The sequence below is a fragment of the Mustela lutreola genome, chromosome 6 (assembly GCF_030435805.1).
Source record: "Mustela lutreola isolate mMusLut2 chromosome 6, mMusLut2.pri, whole genome shotgun sequence".
Taxonomy (NCBI): Eukaryota; Metazoa; Chordata; class Mammalia; order Carnivora; family Mustelidae; genus Mustela; species Mustela lutreola.
The window spans coordinates 4,736,062-4,752,557 of NC_081295.1; the positions used below are offsets into that span (position 1 = coordinate 4,736,062).

General features: G+C 45.3%; 1 long non-coding RNA gene across 1 annotated transcript; it reads right to left on the reverse strand.

Annotated features, from left to right (window-relative positions):
* Nucleotides 1–8,571: 8,571 nt before the first annotated feature.
* On the reverse strand, nucleotides 8,572–13,942 carry LOC131833383 (uncharacterized). The gene is made up of 3 exons (XR_009354436.1): nucleotides 13,740–13,942; nucleotides 10,584–12,995; nucleotides 8,572–9,771 (listed from the first exon to the last, which is right to left on the reverse strand). It is a non-coding gene; the product is annotated as an uncharacterized LOC131833383 (long non-coding RNA).
* Between the last annotated feature and the right edge of the window lie 2,554 nt (nucleotides 13,943–16,496).

The following is a 16,496-nucleotide window of genomic DNA, read 5'->3' on the forward strand; positions in this document are numbered from 1 at the left end:
GAGTGGGCTGGGGTCATGAACCGCGCTGTGAGAAGGACCCCAGCTGCTGTTGCTAGCTTTGAAGATCCAAGAAGGGACCATGAGCCAAAGGATGTTGGCACCTCTGGAAGCTGGACGGTAAGAAGTCTCCAGAAGGAACCAGCCCTGTCAACATCTTGATTTTAGCCTTGCAAAACCCATGTTGGACCATACGATAATAAATTTGTCTGTGGTCGTTTGTTAGAGCAGCAATAGGCTGCTAATACAGAAGAAGGAGGAAGAGAGGAGTTACTGTTTTTGAGCTCTTACCATGTGCCAGGTCCTTGGCAAAGTATTTTGCTTGCATTACCTCACTCGGTCCTCACGACTCGCCCGTGGTGTGGGTACTGCCGTATTCACACTGGATGCACAAACTAAAGTGAAAAAGGTCACAGGGCCGATTTCGAATCTTCCGCTCCTGCCCACTTAACTCTTATCCATGAATATCCCTCCATGTTTCAGCTACACAAAAGAATAAAATACTTAGCACACTTGTAGAATTGTGGCACACATTTGACCAGAGCCAGAAATCCCTGTCTAGAGATTCAAATTTCACAAATGAAATCAATAGGCTGGGAACATATCCCTGAGTTGCTGGAAAACCATGTCAACTGTCTCAAACATGCGATATGGGAGATTTCCTAGATGAGTTTGTGGGGGTACCTCGCATGCAGCATTCACAGTGAGTTCCTCCAACCGTGCTTTCTGACTGAACCAAATTTGACATTTATAATGGCCCAAGAAAAGCATCTCCCTAATGATACCACATCACTATGTGTCACAGATATCAAAGGTGACATTTCTAATAGAATTGCCATCTCTAACATGAAGGCAGACGGCTCCCTCCCAGAGTCAACCGAGTAAAAGAAGTCGGAGGAAGGTAAGACCCTGCGGAGACGACAGAGGGTCACACCCATACGTGCCGCCTGTCTGGGAGAAGGCAGACTTTTCAAGAAGAAGCAATTTTTCAAGAATGTGTGCTCCTCACAATCTTTCAGAAAAAATCCCAAGTGCATGCCATTAGGATATCTTGAGTCTTTAATGATAACAAACCGAAAGAATGATATTCCACTGTGGCAGACAGCCAGCGGTCCATGCATGCTCTCTTCAGTGCAATGTTGCTGCAAGAAACTAATTTTCCAGGTCCTCTTGCATCTAGATGGACCATGATACTGGTTCTAACTAATAGGGCTCGTAAGTAGAAATAATGTGTGTCTTTTCTGGGCTGAATTAGGAAGCTAATGTGCTTTTACTATTCTTTTGTTCCCTTCCCACAGTGAACCTGGAAGCCGCATGCAGAAAATGATGACACCACAATAGGGAAGGAGCTTGTATCCCTGAATCACCGTGTGGGAAACCATCCACTGATCGCACTTGTTGGACTATTACATAAGCAATAAATTCCACTGGGCTAAGCCACTAAAATTTCAGGGTTTATCCTGTTAAACCTGTTACAGCTGGTAGCATTATCATAATTAAAACATGCACTCAAAAGGTCAAGAGGAGCATATCTTATGGGTTTGGGCAGCAATACTGAGAGGGAGCAAGTTGGAAGTCATTTCCATGCGTGTTGGGCAGCAATAGAGACTCCTGTGCAGTACTTTCTCCCAAGGCCTTTTGCCAACAATACTAAGGTCACCAATCTTTAGAGCTCAAAGTTGAGTCTATTGGTCTGGAATTGGTTCTGATAGAGAACAAAACTAGTAAGGTGCATATCATATGGCTCACCCTAAGAATCAACGTTTATTTTGCAGAACCTTTTCAGGAGAACAAAATACCCTCTAAACATGCCTCAAAATGCTCCTAAGTCCAACACAGAAATATGTCAAAAGAAAACATAGTTTTGCATATATTATCATAATGTATGGACTGGGAAAAAAGGTGACAATTCTTCAATGGATCTTCACAGATATTAGCTAAGCTTTAAAGTATTGTTCAGGGGCATAAATTGTTTGAGGAGTTAGCATTGCACCAAAGTACCCTCAAGCAAGTAATGAGGCTTAAAGATAATGTAGGTTCCCTGATGCTCCGTGTTGAAGGAAATTGAGCAGTGGCCTTTCAAAGTCTAAAACGAGCAAGAGTAAAGAAGGGAGCCTCAGCCCTCCCTCCCTGGAAGCCTCTTCCACAAATAGATACCGCATCACACACCCCCACGGCGAAGCTGCCTGCCTTCCCCGTAGAGGTGATGTTTCCACCTTGCCTCTGCTCCAGCTTTGGAGAGACTATCAGCAGAAGTTCTCCCACTCCCTCCAGGGAGGATGGGGTTGGCCAAGTCTACTCAACTCTTCCCCAGAGGTTCTTGGGTCCTGCCTTGAACCACTCAGGACATTTGGGGGAGCTGAAGACCCAGGAAAGTCTTCCACAAAGGATTCTATTGACAATTCTAGCCCATCCTGATTCTTGGGGCAGGAGGTTGTTGTTCCTATGCTTAAACACTACAGTGACAGTAAGCTATTATTATTAGGTTGATTTGTATGGAATTCCTGTTTTTATAGATCAGAAACGGGCAAATAGGATGAATTCATGTGATTCAACTTAATGGAATGCTTGCTATTTAGAAACCAAGAAGCCTCATAGAATGTCAACATTATCCCAGTTATGGCTCCCAAAGCGTCCACCACATCACGGCACTCTGCCACGTGCTCGCCACACGTGTCTGTCCACCTTCACCAAATGCCCTGTTTCTCTCCTTAAGAGTAAATATCCACTCACAAAGTCCCACATACATTTTGAACAGGAGGCAAGGTAAAATTGTATATTTTATAATACACATGATCCTCTTTAAAGTCTAGTAAGTTCTCAATATAAAACGAAAAATACAAATAAGTAAAATGTAGTCTTGATTCATCCAAGAAATGGCACGATTTCAAATCATGCCACATTTGAGGCATTGACCCGGCCAGACCCTCACTCAGTCACCCGCTTGCTCTCATGCACAACCGAAGGCCGATTTCTTACTGTCACCATGAACTGCTATTCCCAGCACCCCACACAATTCCTGGCAGCTTCACAATCCTGATGAACACCAATGAATTATAATTCTTTCGTTGAGTCTTAAAATATTAAAGCTCACAACTTCTGAACATATGCTCTACCTAAAATGTAACTGTGAAATTAAAGATGTGTGTTGTACTCTCATCCCCATCTCAGTAAATAACATTTTTTTTTTTTTTTTGCCTGCCAAGCTCAGTTTACCTTGTCTCAATGCCATCTCCTGCATTTTTTTAATGCTTTAACTTCTGTTGGTGAACATCATCAGTAGAGAATCTTAGAAAACCAGATATGAACAAAGGAAGCATTTGCCTTAAGCAGTGTGAATTGGGGACAAATCCATTGGTCCGTGTCAAGGAGGCTCAGTCCTACTAAGAACTTCCTGCCATCGGTCTCTGTGTCTACCCTTGTGTAGGTTTGAATTCTGAAATCTGTAAAAGTAAGAGGGAAAGACCATTATCTTCCTCACCAGGAATTCCTAGGTTTTAGAAGTAAATGATGCATTCTACCTTGGAAAGAACTTTGCTCTTTCAGGAAAACCATTTTGATTATCCTCTTTAATAACAGAAGCCCATTGATCTGTCCACGGTTAAAGTTCAAGAAAGAGAAAGAGGTGATCCTTGTATTTAAAGAAACAAGTGGTTTCTTGAAACACACCCTGTTCCCCTGAAGACCGTCATGGTCGATTCTGTTGGCTTTCAAACCCTATTCCAAGTGATCCTGTTCTCACCACAAACTGGTCGGGGGCCCTGGGAAACCAGAGCCTCCCCACGGCTGTCCTTCCTTAATCTGCTAAAAAAAAAAAAAAAAAAAAAAAAAAAAAAAAAAAAAAACACTCCTCCCCAGGAATTGTGTCAGACAGTTTAAGGAAAGGAACATAATTCTTTCCCCACCCGTGTGGACATCGGCTAGACATCACCATCATCCCAATATTAGTACCGCATAATGACTGAGGACCCAGGATGGTCAAAGCAGGGATTATTGCGCTAATAGGACCCTGAAAACAGATGTCTACTTAGAACAAGGGAGACATGCAGGAAGTTCCTCTGCTTGGTGACTTTGCCCTTGCTGTGTAGAGGGAGCAGAAAAGAGAAAAGTAAGTATCATTCAGGCTTAGTCACAATCAATTTTTATCATTGGGTGAAAAGAACAATGAGACAACGATCTATTAAAGTCTCCTTATCCAGAGAAAACTTGTAATTAGTATTGGGTGAGTCAGTTCTTAGAACGAGACTGCAGGGATACAAAAATGCTCCTCTAGCCACGGCGAGCCACTTCCCACTCCAGATCCCAGCCCCCTGGACTTTGTTTTGGATGGTGCTTAGAATCTGGAGTTCGGACACTTAGGCACTGCCAAAGAAGGAGTTTTCTTCTTTTCAAAGCAAAACGCCTGTCTCAGGTTTGGTCTCCTCTTGGTAATGTGTTCATGTCAGTGTTCACAGTGTACCTGGCCCCCGGCCTCCGGGGGTTTCTCTGTCTCTACCCAGCTCTCAAAGTGTCTCTCAACAGCTTCCCTGCTCCAAGCAGGGACGGCAGAAGTTGCTATGAAGCTCTTCCTCAGCCATCTGCTCCCTGGGCCTCACATTTGAGGACAGAGAGTAGCTTCAGTGGGAAGCAAGCAGGAAGCCCGTCACTGTGGGCACCAAGAGGCCCACGGCTGTGCATCTCAGCCCTGCCCACACACAGGCATACTGCAGAGCCAGTATCTGGACAGAGATCCCAGACATGCATGTAAGATCATCTAAGTATTTGACAGAGCCACCTGGAGGCTGCACGAGACCACTTTGAGGAAGACGAGCCTGTTATGTCATGAAGAAGCATTCTGCAGGTTGACCTGCCTCATGCTAGCTCCGTGATCTTGAAAATGGTATTGGACACTCTAGAGCTTTGCTTCAACCTGGCAAAAATAATACCTCAACATCAGGCTCTACTACTTCCATGTTAAGTGATTTGGGCAAACTACTTACCTTCACCAAACCCACATTTTTACCTAGAAGACAGAGCTAGTGATACAATCACAATTCTTATAGAGTTGTTACAGGAAGTGAGAAAACGTCTGCAAAATACTTAACATAGCACTGGGAAGATAGTAGGCTTTTGTGAATATTCAACAGTATTTGTATGTTCACTCTTCATCGGTTCATTTATTCATTTAACCAAAATATGGGAAATAAATAAGACCAGAGGTGTAGAAAGCCTAGCTAAATGTCTGGCACACAGTAGGTACTTGACACAATTAATTTTATTTCTCTTCTCCCTCTCACAAGTGGGGAAACTAAGAAATAGGGACACAAGGTCCTGCCTACCTGATTTAATGTTACTGCTAAGATCTCTGTGTATCAAGCAAGTCCCCTGCAGGAAGAAATTGAAAGTGGAAAGAAGACAGAGAGAAGCCTGACACTCTGGTATCTGCTTTAATTGATTTACTTCAGGTCAATCTCAAGGAGTGGGGACACCAGTAGAAGTCCATTTAGCCAACTTGAAAGCTCTGCTCTTGACCTCGGAGGACTGGGAGGTCTTTGAACTCATCTGAGTTTCTAAGTCTTTGGCCAGAAAGGAAAATTTCTCAGCTGCTTTTTCATGCCTTCAGAATGAATTAATTTTCTAAATGTAAAATTGAAGTAATTAGGTTATAGACTGAGTGACATTTACTAAGGTGAAAAGCAAGGAAATTTTTATATCCTTTATTAAACAGTTATTAGATGTATTAAGCAATATGGAGTAATTACTTTTATTTCCCCAAATGTGATTATTCTCTTCATGCCAAGGCAAGCTTAAACTCACAAAGATCCAACAGACCATGACTGCTTAAAAAAGAACCAGGTCACATCTTCAGCATTCTTCCCAGAACCACCTGGCTCACTGGACAGGTAGAAAAGCACCCAAAGAGAAAGGCAAAGGGTCTGGTTCTCAAGACAGAGCTCAGTTTCCTTCACACACTTTGACACACCCTTCCCAGGCACCTTTCATTTTATCCCACCAACCTGTTCAGCAAGGAAATTTACTCATCAATTCCACACCATCTAGAATAGCACCTACTATGTGCTGATCATGGTTCTGAAGTGTGCAGCAGTGAGGACCACAGACAACACTTTTCAGCTGGGTAGAATTTGCATTCTACAAAGGGAAGCCAGACGATAAGTGACATGGAATCTACTGTAAGCCAAGAAGAAAAGGGAAGTTCCCCCTTGTGGGTGCTGTTTTCACCAACAGTTAAAGGAGGGAGAGGCTCACCACCCAGCCAGCTGAGGAGGGATGTTCTAGCTGAATGAACCCTCCTGCTCAAAGGCCCCAGCCTGGCATGGGGGTTCCAGAAACCCAAAGCCAAGTGACCCGAGTAGGGGGTGGGTGGTAGGAGGTGATCCGAGAGGTGGGGGAAGGCAGGCATTGTGAAGATTTTTACTCTAATTCTGAGGCGACAAGGCACTGGGATTCTGAGCCAGCAGTTCCCATCAAGGAAACATATAGATACCCCTAAAAGAGTAATGCAAGTAGCTTCACAAATTGTTTTCCCTTCCATAAACCTTGTTTCCTATCTCTGTCTCCTAAATGATAAATGACAACTTTGACTTAAATGTACAGTTCCTCCCTCCCTCATCTCAATTGTTTTGGGGTCTTAACAAGACAAGGGGGGATGAGACTAGTTCCTGGCATAAGGAGTAGATCCAGTTTTAGAATATTGATTGATTGGGAGCCCAGGGAGAAGCACTTGTGTCTACTGATACCACTCTGTGCCTTTACAGGTCTCTGTGTCTTCCAGAGCCTCAGTCTTCATGTTCGTGAAATGGGTAGATGAGGTAATGCATTTAAAACACTGACATAAACTTAGTACTCAGTAAATGGTAGTTCTTTTTATTTAAAGAACGACCTCTTATTTCCAAGTACAATTCCATTTGTACTTCTTTCTTTCTGCCTGAAAAAGACCCCTGGGCTCCCCCTTGGAGCCTATGTGCTACCCCTACTCCCTCGCTGGATTCCACTTACCACAACTGACTTCCTCTAAGTGTCCCTTTAACTCCCTTCCAATCAGCAGTTCTCACCAGGGGTAACTGGTACCCCAGGGGCATTTACCAAGATCTGGAGACAATTTGGTTGTCCGAACTGGAGTAGGGCCACTAGCTTGTAGTGGATGGAGCCCATGGATGCTGCTAGACATTCTACAGTGCACAGGGCAGCCCACAGCAGAGAAGCATCTGGTCGTGAAGCGTGTTAAGTGTGCAGTTGAGAAACTCTGCTCCAAATACAATAAATGTGGTATCACACTTTTCTTCATAAACACAAATGAAAGAATGCATAGATAGATAGGTAGATAGATGATAAGACACCTGCTTCTTCCCCATGGACTCTCTCTGGCTCACCTCATCCCCAACCTCTCTGGCACAGTTCCTGATTTGTACTAAGTACAGTTACTGAATGAGTGAGTGTTTGCCAAAACAGAATTTTACGGGAGAAATTTCGTCATGCAACTCCTACTGAAATTCTGCTGACCAAACTGCCAGAGATTTGACTCCAAGTAAAAATTTCCATATCATGCTCCTTAAATCTCCATATAGAGTTCAAAAGGCAGTTGCATTCTAAGTGATAAAATAAAGTAAACTTAATCAGTACAACCTCCTGTAATTATTTTCAAACACAGTATTAAAGGCATAATGGAGAAGAGAAATATGACATAATTAATGAAATCAACATGTCCAGTGAAGGGGCATAGAATGCTGCCTAAGATGGCGACCTTGTTGAAATGGAGCTGGGATCACCCGGTACAGGGCTCAGTCTGCAATAATGTCTATAACTCCCTGCTCCCCTAAACCACCACAGTCAAGGCTGCATGCAGCACATAGCAACTCTTTGTGAGAGTTAGGTCCATACAGCTTTTTTGTCCACGCTGGCCAGATGCAGAAGCCAGACCATGAAGTTGATGTCTGTGACCCACATGCTCCATGGCTGGTGCCTCTTTCCAGTACATACAAATCACAACCATTTGTGGTAGCCCTGCTCTTTTCCTTCAGCTTACCCCAAATTATTAACATCCCCTCTCTCCCAGAAAATGCATCATTACCATACAAGGGGAAAATCAAGTACCCAAAAGAACTTGGAAACTAAAGAGATTTGTGAGACTGAAACTCTAATAATCAAGCTGTCGTGGGTGAAGCCAACCATATGTGGAGAGAGCCATCCCTAAGTGGTGGTTCATAAGTGAGCAGGAGGAGACGCTGGAACATGAGTCTTGTCAGCACAGGCATGTTTTAAGGAAACATGTTTGAATATGAAAGAAAATGGGAACCTAGACTACTGAATCTTGACTGAGAAAAAAGTCTGTTAGCAGAAGAGGATGTTTGTGTGAAGTCTAGAGAAAAGGGAGTCATCGCTATTGACCTCTCCTGCAGGCACTTTCTAGAAGCTTCCATATCATGGCTTTCTCCCGGTTAGCTGTTTCTTTGCCCAACAACCTTGTCACCTCCTTCACTCTCTGCTGTTCTTCCCTGAGTCTCAGTTTCCCCCTCCATCAAACGGAAGACAATAGTATCTACCTTACCCCGTATGGCTGAGTACACGGTAGGTGGGTGCCGGACCGATGCCATCTTGCCTTCTCCATCTTTTCACTTCTATCCAAATAAAACTGCCACTTCCTCGGTGCAGTTTATGCTAACTGTTAGAGAATGTTTGAAACAAATTTTCAGTAATATGTTCCCAACTTCAAAAGGCATTTGGTATTTTTTAGGGAATTCATAGGCAACACAAAAGATTCACCACTTTGTAAGCCTGTTGATTTCAAACAGTATGACACAATAAACTTGAAAATATGCAGGCTAACATTGGCCAGGAGTCAGCCTCCAAGATCTCATCTGCCCGAGGATCTTAGCATTTCCCAACCTCACTTTCTACTCCTGAAACCAATGATTCCCTGAGGGGTTTACATAGGACTTCTAGGAATCACAGGCCAACATTGCTCACGTTAGCCCTGTTTTAATCTGGCCAAGTGACATCTGCTCCCTGCCACTCTCCCCCATACGAGTTCTCTATTACAAACACAGAGTAAGACTCTGTCCTGTATTCCTCCTGAAGTGACCTGGGGCGGTGGAGAAGTGGTCACCCAGGAGCTCATGTTGGGTTAGCAGGTGGTAGCAGCAGCCACAGCTGCCCAAAGTGTCTGACGCTCCATGTGCCTTCTGGAGTTAATCTGATTCTACCAAATAGCCCAGAGCACCATACTTGTCTCCCACGATGCCTAATGCAAAACAAAACAAAACAAAACAATCCAGAATTACCCTTCAATGCCTTGACCTGAGACACCATGATGGTGAATTTGGACAGACTCCTTCATCAGGCAGACCTGGGCTTCAGTTTCAGATCCATTGCTTCACTTCTTTGCCATTTCGTGTAAGTTGTCTGATTCTTCAATTTTAGATATCCTGTTCTCTAAAATGGACTAAGAATGGTAACTGTCTCCTTGGAAGAGTAAACCAAGGTCAGACAGGTAATAGCTGAACCCAGTGCTCGACACACATGAGCTGAGCTAGCCCTCCTTGTCAGCATCATTCCCACTACCTCCAGGTGAAATAGGACTTCTGAATCCTACTCAAGCTCCAGGAGCACCCTTACGTGCCCCTTACCAGACCTGGATGAAGAGGCTTCTGGTACTCCATCCACAGCACCCATTAACACCCACAGTGAGATGTCCACAGTCACTCAATCATTAATGGATGCATTTCTTTAATGTTCTCATGCAGTAGCCTGCCCATCCCCTCAAGTGTGATGGTTTTCCTAAAAGAGACAAAAAGAGAGAAATGAATGTTTTTAAAAGGTGAAAATTCTAATACAATGGAAGCTACATTTTTATCTTCTCCCAGTGTTTTCGGTAAGACTTGTCAGTCATTGTCCACCAATGTCTTCGAATAATGGGAGCCTCACTCCCCTTCCTGCCCATCTCTGTCCCCCTGGCACCGGCAGCTGTCACTCTCCTCCACAGCATGAAGAGCCAATCCCACCACAAAGCCAAGGACTGGCTGAGTCTCGTCTCTGCTCCTTTAAAAAATGTGCTGTAAATTAAAAGGTCAAGGCATTAAGAAGTGCAAAAATCAATCCTACAACATGTTTAAGCAGAGTAGATTCCATAGGAAGCCCTAAAATAATGGCTGTGTCAAAGAAAATGGTTTTATCCTTGGCATCTTGGTAGCAGATAAAATTACAGTATTGGAGACTTGACAATGGAGTAATACAAAGGAAATTGCGGGGGGGTGGTGGTGGATGGTTTCTAAATCTGTGCTGCTTTCTGCAAAGAATGTACTTAGGATCAGCTGCCCTGGGGAGAAGGTGAGGCGGGGCAGGTAAAAGACAGTTAGTGAGGTCAAAGATGAATTTTGGCAGCAGTTAAAGTTCCAGTAAAAGTCAAGTGCCCGATGGCCATGGTAGACCCTGTTTGGGGCAGGGCATGGTCCCTGATGTCTCATCGCATAAAGAGATTTCGAGGAAAGCTGGAAACGCTGGAGCCGGGCCTCTCCCTCCCTTTCTGCCCAGCTGTGTCTTCCACTCACTCCAAGATGCACCCTGCCCTGTGGGTTTGCCTTCCCAGTTACCTGTAGACATTCCCTCCCTCGTTCTTCTAAGCAAAAGGGAGAAGCAGAGCGGAGTGTCAGGCCTCGTCATGGAGACAGAGCGTGGACGCCCTGCAGTGACATCGCCAGCCACGGCTGTCCAGTCACCAGCAGCCCAACTCAACAGGAGACCAGAAATCCGACAGTCTTGGGAGACACATGGAGAGACAAGCACCACCAGAGTGGGTTTGTCAGAGTAAGAGAAAGAGAGACTGGAGAACTGTCTCTCTCGATATGCTAACGAGTTTTGAGTTGGGAAGAAGGCACAGCCCTGATTTAGATAGATTGGCTCCCCCACGTTCTCAGATCAAACCCGTAGTACACTCCTGTTTCCCACCTCACTCCAATTCAGAATCAATAAAGCCCTAACCAACGGCGAGGTTGAAATATTTTTCTTGAGAACAGGAGCTGGAGCAGAGCATATTTCATTTCATGCTTTTATCAGCCTTAAAATGCGACATGAGTCAATGACAGCAAGAGCAGGTTCAGGCCGATGACCATGGAGGCCCCAGGCCGTGCGCGATGCCCCCGTGGGTGCCGTGGAAGAGACACTGGAGACACATCCCATTCACAGCACTGAGACTCTGCAATTCCACTGGACTTCCTGAGAGATGGCAATGACCATGACATAGGCAGTGAGGACCAGGTGTCTCCAAGACACACAAGGGGCCGCAGACACACAAGGTGGAAAAGCTTGACTGTTTGCAGAAGGCCGCGGTGGCTGGAACCGAGACGAAGTAGCAACAGTGAACTCCGTGGGCCAAGGTAGGAAGTGTGGCTTCTGTCTCAGTGGTCAGAAGGCATGTAGCCTTTTATAATCAGAATGTTTTTACTAAGAGAAGAGATGCTTAATTCGTATCCCTGTTTTCCCCAAAGCATATTGGATTTTATTTGGTCTTTTTGCACAACTTGAAAAGCCTCTGCAGTTAACTCAATGGAAGGGAAAGTTGTCCCAATAAAGCAGCTGCATTTCACACATTCCTTCCTGCCACTTCGTACACGCGGCCACTCATCTTACCCATGTCGTGTTGCATTAACATTAGGGATACTGGCGACACCCCCGGTACCTGGAGATCTATGTGCCTACGCTCCGGGCAGCATCTGTTAGGACAACAGAAGGTCATTCCTCAGCAGAAATTGAAATGGATGTTATTTACTCTAACAAATACTGATTGCATTACAGACTTAATAAATCACGTGCACACATGTGGAACTAAGAGTCGGAGCAGTGGCCAGCCAGGGTCTGTGTCAGGGACCTGTTGTCCATCTTCATCCGAAGTCCCTAAGCAAGTTGAGTTCCACCTGAAGTTGGATCATTCCAGATATAACCCACACAGACTGGCGCTCGGCTCCCCTACTCACGGGAACGTGACGCAGCGCAGTGTCCTGTAGGAAGCTATGGACACTTCCAGTGGCTACACGGTACATTGCAAATAGCTTCAGCCTTCATTGGACCCCACAGCAGCAATTTACATCAAGTCAAGCCTGTCTACAAACCCTCCTTGGGAAGCTCCCAGACTGAGGCGACCAGGCCGGCGTTGGAGAAGTTCCTTCCTCTCTGAATTCCTATTCCTAAGCTCAGCCAGTCATGCTATCAGTCCACATGAAAAAGTTGCTGAGTATCAGTAAGCTAAGCTCAGGACATTTATTGGTACAATTTCATCATGGTAACAGTCCTACGAGACAGGGCCCTTCTCCTGTCCCCATTTTTTGGTTGAGGACCTGGGACCCAGGATAATGAAACGTGCCCAAAAAGTCACAGCCCAGAGCGGGCAGAGCTGGGATTTGAATCCCGCTGATGGGGCTCCGAGGGCCCACCCTTATCTGCTACACCTGATAACAGACCACTGGGTGTTAGTGCAACCCGTGTCCTAGTGCCAGCGACATGTAGCAGGGTTTTCTTGTTACTCAGGACACGCTTTCAGTGAATAGCAGTATTGCGATAAAACCTCCCACGGAAGGCTTCCAGAAGAGCGGGAAGAGTGAAACAGCCCAGGACTTCTGTCGCTGCGCACGTCTCAGCTCCACCACCACAGTCCCCTTGGTGCGAGGTGTTGTCAGCATGCCCGTGCGTCTCCGTGCATCCTCCAGCTCTGCTGGCTCTGGAGAAGGAAGGATCCGGAGGGTCTGGGCAGATGTACAAGGTGACCCTGTGGCCCGGGGCAGCCTCTGTGGACTGCTTGAGTGGATAATGATTCTTGCCCTTATGGTCTTCACATGCTAATTAGAATTAACTGTCGAAAATCATTTTAAACTCTGGGTGCTTCATATATTAGTGTTTAATTACGATGTATCATTTGCTCAGAACAAGTACTTGGACCCTGGAGATGAATTCTCTGTCCTTATTCCTTTAACAAAGATTCAGTCCTGGACTTGCATTCGATCAACTCCTTCCTGAAATACAAGAAACAGAGCAAATGGTGATTTTATCTGTCTCTCATTTCTTAGTTAAACGGATTAACTAGAAAGATAAAGAGCCACTGTTAAATCACAAACTTCTTTATTCTTTTTCAGGCATTATAAAATCATTCACTTCCGAGCAGATATTGCTGTAAGGTCTGATCACACACGCAGAAGCCACAGAACATTCTAGTGTCCTTATCAGTGCCGGCGGATGGCGAGCTTGCAAACCTGCTGCATGCAGGAAAGCGAGTCCCTGCCAACAACCCCCAATCATGTGCCCCAGGACACCTGTCATTCGCCTCTCCCCACCCTTCCAGTCAGATGTGATGTTCCCCAGGAGCCTTCTCGTTGTCCCCTCTTCTGTAGACATCCAACGTCCTCACTCACGGTATTCACACAACCACCATCACAACTGCAGGAAGACCCCCCCGGCCAACAACCAGGGCTTTGCATAAAGAAATCCCACCGTGCCCTGCTTGGCTGATCTCAAACCTGAGCGTGCACACCTGGATCTCTGCTGCTGGTGATGCCCACCCCCAAACCCTTTCCTGTTGGCCCATGTTTCATTGAGTCAAAGGAAACTATTACCCTATAAAAGCTTCAAAATCTCTGTGTCCTCAGCATCTCTAAGCCATTATAAAAATTACGCAACTAATGACTTGGCATATGTCCCAGATCCTAAGCTTGGGAGGTGTTTCAGGCCTTCTGGGCATAGCCTCACAAATACCCACTCACCTCTGCAAGGACCCCAGACTTGCCGCCAAGATCCTGAACCTTCCACATCCTTCCATGCCTTAGCTGCCCGGCCCATGGCCGCTCTTCCAAATGTGGCTTCCCGGAAGTTGCTGGAGGCCAGATCCCAGCAGAAAACCCCAGACTCAAGGATGCCTGAAGGTTAGAGCATTAACATGTATCCACATTCTACAGATGGAAGAGTAATGCAGAAATAATAAGAATCGTCCCCGGATAACGGGATGAGTCAGAGGAGGTTCCAGGAATAGACTGCAGATTTCCGTCTCCTATTACCAGCGGCATTACCAGGAGAAGGCTGTGAGGGCACAGTGACCTCACACATGTTCTCAGTCCAGAAATATTTGTCTTCAGTCCTTTTCCAGTTCCTCACAAGCTGTCATAAACTCAACTTCAAATCTTTTTTTCTTAAAGCTGACAACAGAAAATCAGTGTGAAAACCCTACTCAGGAATGTGAGTTTATGAATTTGTCACTTTCTTCGGGGCTACTAGTCATAAACCCAGAGTCAAACGGGCCCTTCTCTCTGGCCAGATTTATGAGAATGCCAAAGGCGGTCTGGAAAGTTGAGCGTCAGTTGGCAAATAGGCAAATGCTACTGAAGAGCCCTCAGCTGTTACATCTGACGCGGACACGGGGAGGTTTCCCAGGGCCTGGGAATGGGTAAACCGGGCTCGACAAATAAAGGAAGGAAAACAGGAGGAAGTGGGGGAGGGAAGGAAAGAAGAAAGGGCTGGAAGAGACCTCGCTGGTGGTCAGTGGAAGCTTGATGTTTGGTTCAGTGTTAGAATTTATTCCAAATAAGGGTTTCTTTGGAAATGTAGGCTGAGAATTATGATTGTAACATAGGAGAAAATCCTGTCAGGTCCCTTATAGCTCCTTCTCTGACAATGACACCTCACGTATAAGCCGAGCAAGCAACGGGCACAGTCTGTTAGTGCTTCGGGAAGAATGTTGATTTTGGAAACAACACAGAAAGATGATAGTCTAGGAGTCTCAGAGAGGCTCTCCGGAGCCTGTGGAGACGCGGCAAAGTCACGATAGCCCCCGGAGTAGAGGGAGGGCGCCATCATGGCTCTCACCCTGAGCTCCCTGGGAATGGCGGGCCAGGACGAGGAATTGACCGATGCTTGGAAGAGCATTAAGCTCACAGTTTGGGACACAGGAACGGATCCAAAGGGACCTTGATGAATGACAAATCATCCGTAAAACCACAATGAGATCTAATACTGACACAGCTCAGCGTAAAAACAGGAACTTCGGGGAGTTGTACCGCTAGTTCTGACTGACAGAGCTACAAATCTGGTGTCCTGATTTTAAAGACAGGAAGGAAATGAAGATGCAGTGTTGCCAGAAAGGGGGTCCAGGTGGTCTTTTTCATTTTAACTTTATCTTTCTTCAGGCAGGCTTCTTAGGTGTCCCTGGCACACTGACACTTTTAAGCAAATACTTGAATGTTTCCAAAGTGCCGCTGGGTATTTCCAAGGCTCCGTTGCTTAAAATTAAGCGTTCTCCCTTACATCTGTTTCACCAAATTGATTTCCCAGAAAACTACATTCTTATAAATGGCGGAAAGATTAACGTCAGACTAGCCCCAGTGAATTATTTCAAATTTCTAATTAATACCATATGAATCAATGGGTCCCCTTCATACAAAGAGAGGGTAGGTCAGCCTTCCCCAAAAGAATGTCGTAGTGGAAGTCTAGTCCTAAGAAGTTGTATGAAAAAGGGCTCCAAAGACAACTGTAGTAACAGTAGTATCAGCAAGGACAACATCAACACGCACATTTTACACCCAGCCCTGTTCTAAGAACCAGCGTCTCTAGGAAGCTCATCCTAGAGCCCACCCTCCTCTCATCTATGCACGACGTACATGGACATTTTACTCTCTGACAATCCTATAGAAAAGGAACCTATTCAACTTTGTTCTACCTGATATCTTAAGTTCATTTGGCCATGGAACCCAACTTCTGCATAGCATCCATTAGCAGCAGCTGGGAAATGCTGAGGTGTAGTCATTAATCCGTTGCACAAATATTCATTGAATGCCTTTTTTTTTTTTCTTGCCAAGCACTGAACTAAGCAAATATTAGAAAGAGAAAATAGTAGAGAACTAAAGATCCAAGTAAGAGACATCGTAGAAGAATAAATCAGGAAAGCATAAAGCCCAGTCTCATTTTAGAAGAACCTGGAGGGTAGGGCAGAAATACACTCTGCAAAGAACATCGAAGCATCGGCCGCGCGACCAGCCTGAGTCTGCATGGTATTCACAGTCTGGTAAGTGTATCCACAGACAGTCTGAAGGATTTTGAGAACCTCCACCTCTCACTATAAAATTTATTTTAATTATCTTTGAGTAAAGACCCTACACAATGTAAATCTGCATCGGATACAAAGGAAATCTATTCAACATTGAGGAGAACTCTCTGGCCCTGTGATTAAGTGCGAGCACAGGCCACCAGGAGAACTCAGTCCTTGAACTCCCCACTGGCACTGACTTTCCTCTTTACGATGTGGCCGGCCAGTGTTGCCTGAGGCAGGGGCTGGAACTAGTAGTCCTTCCAGACCTTTACCTGAGCCTGAAGAAGAATAATAAAAACTGTGTGTAGGCGTGTGCACACGTGTCTGGGGGGGGGGGTATACCTGTATAGATGGAAGAGAAGGAAATGGACTAATATTAAATGTCAAAGCCGAGAGCAACTGCCCACCCTTCTTCAGAGAATGCCAAGAATGAGAAAAAACT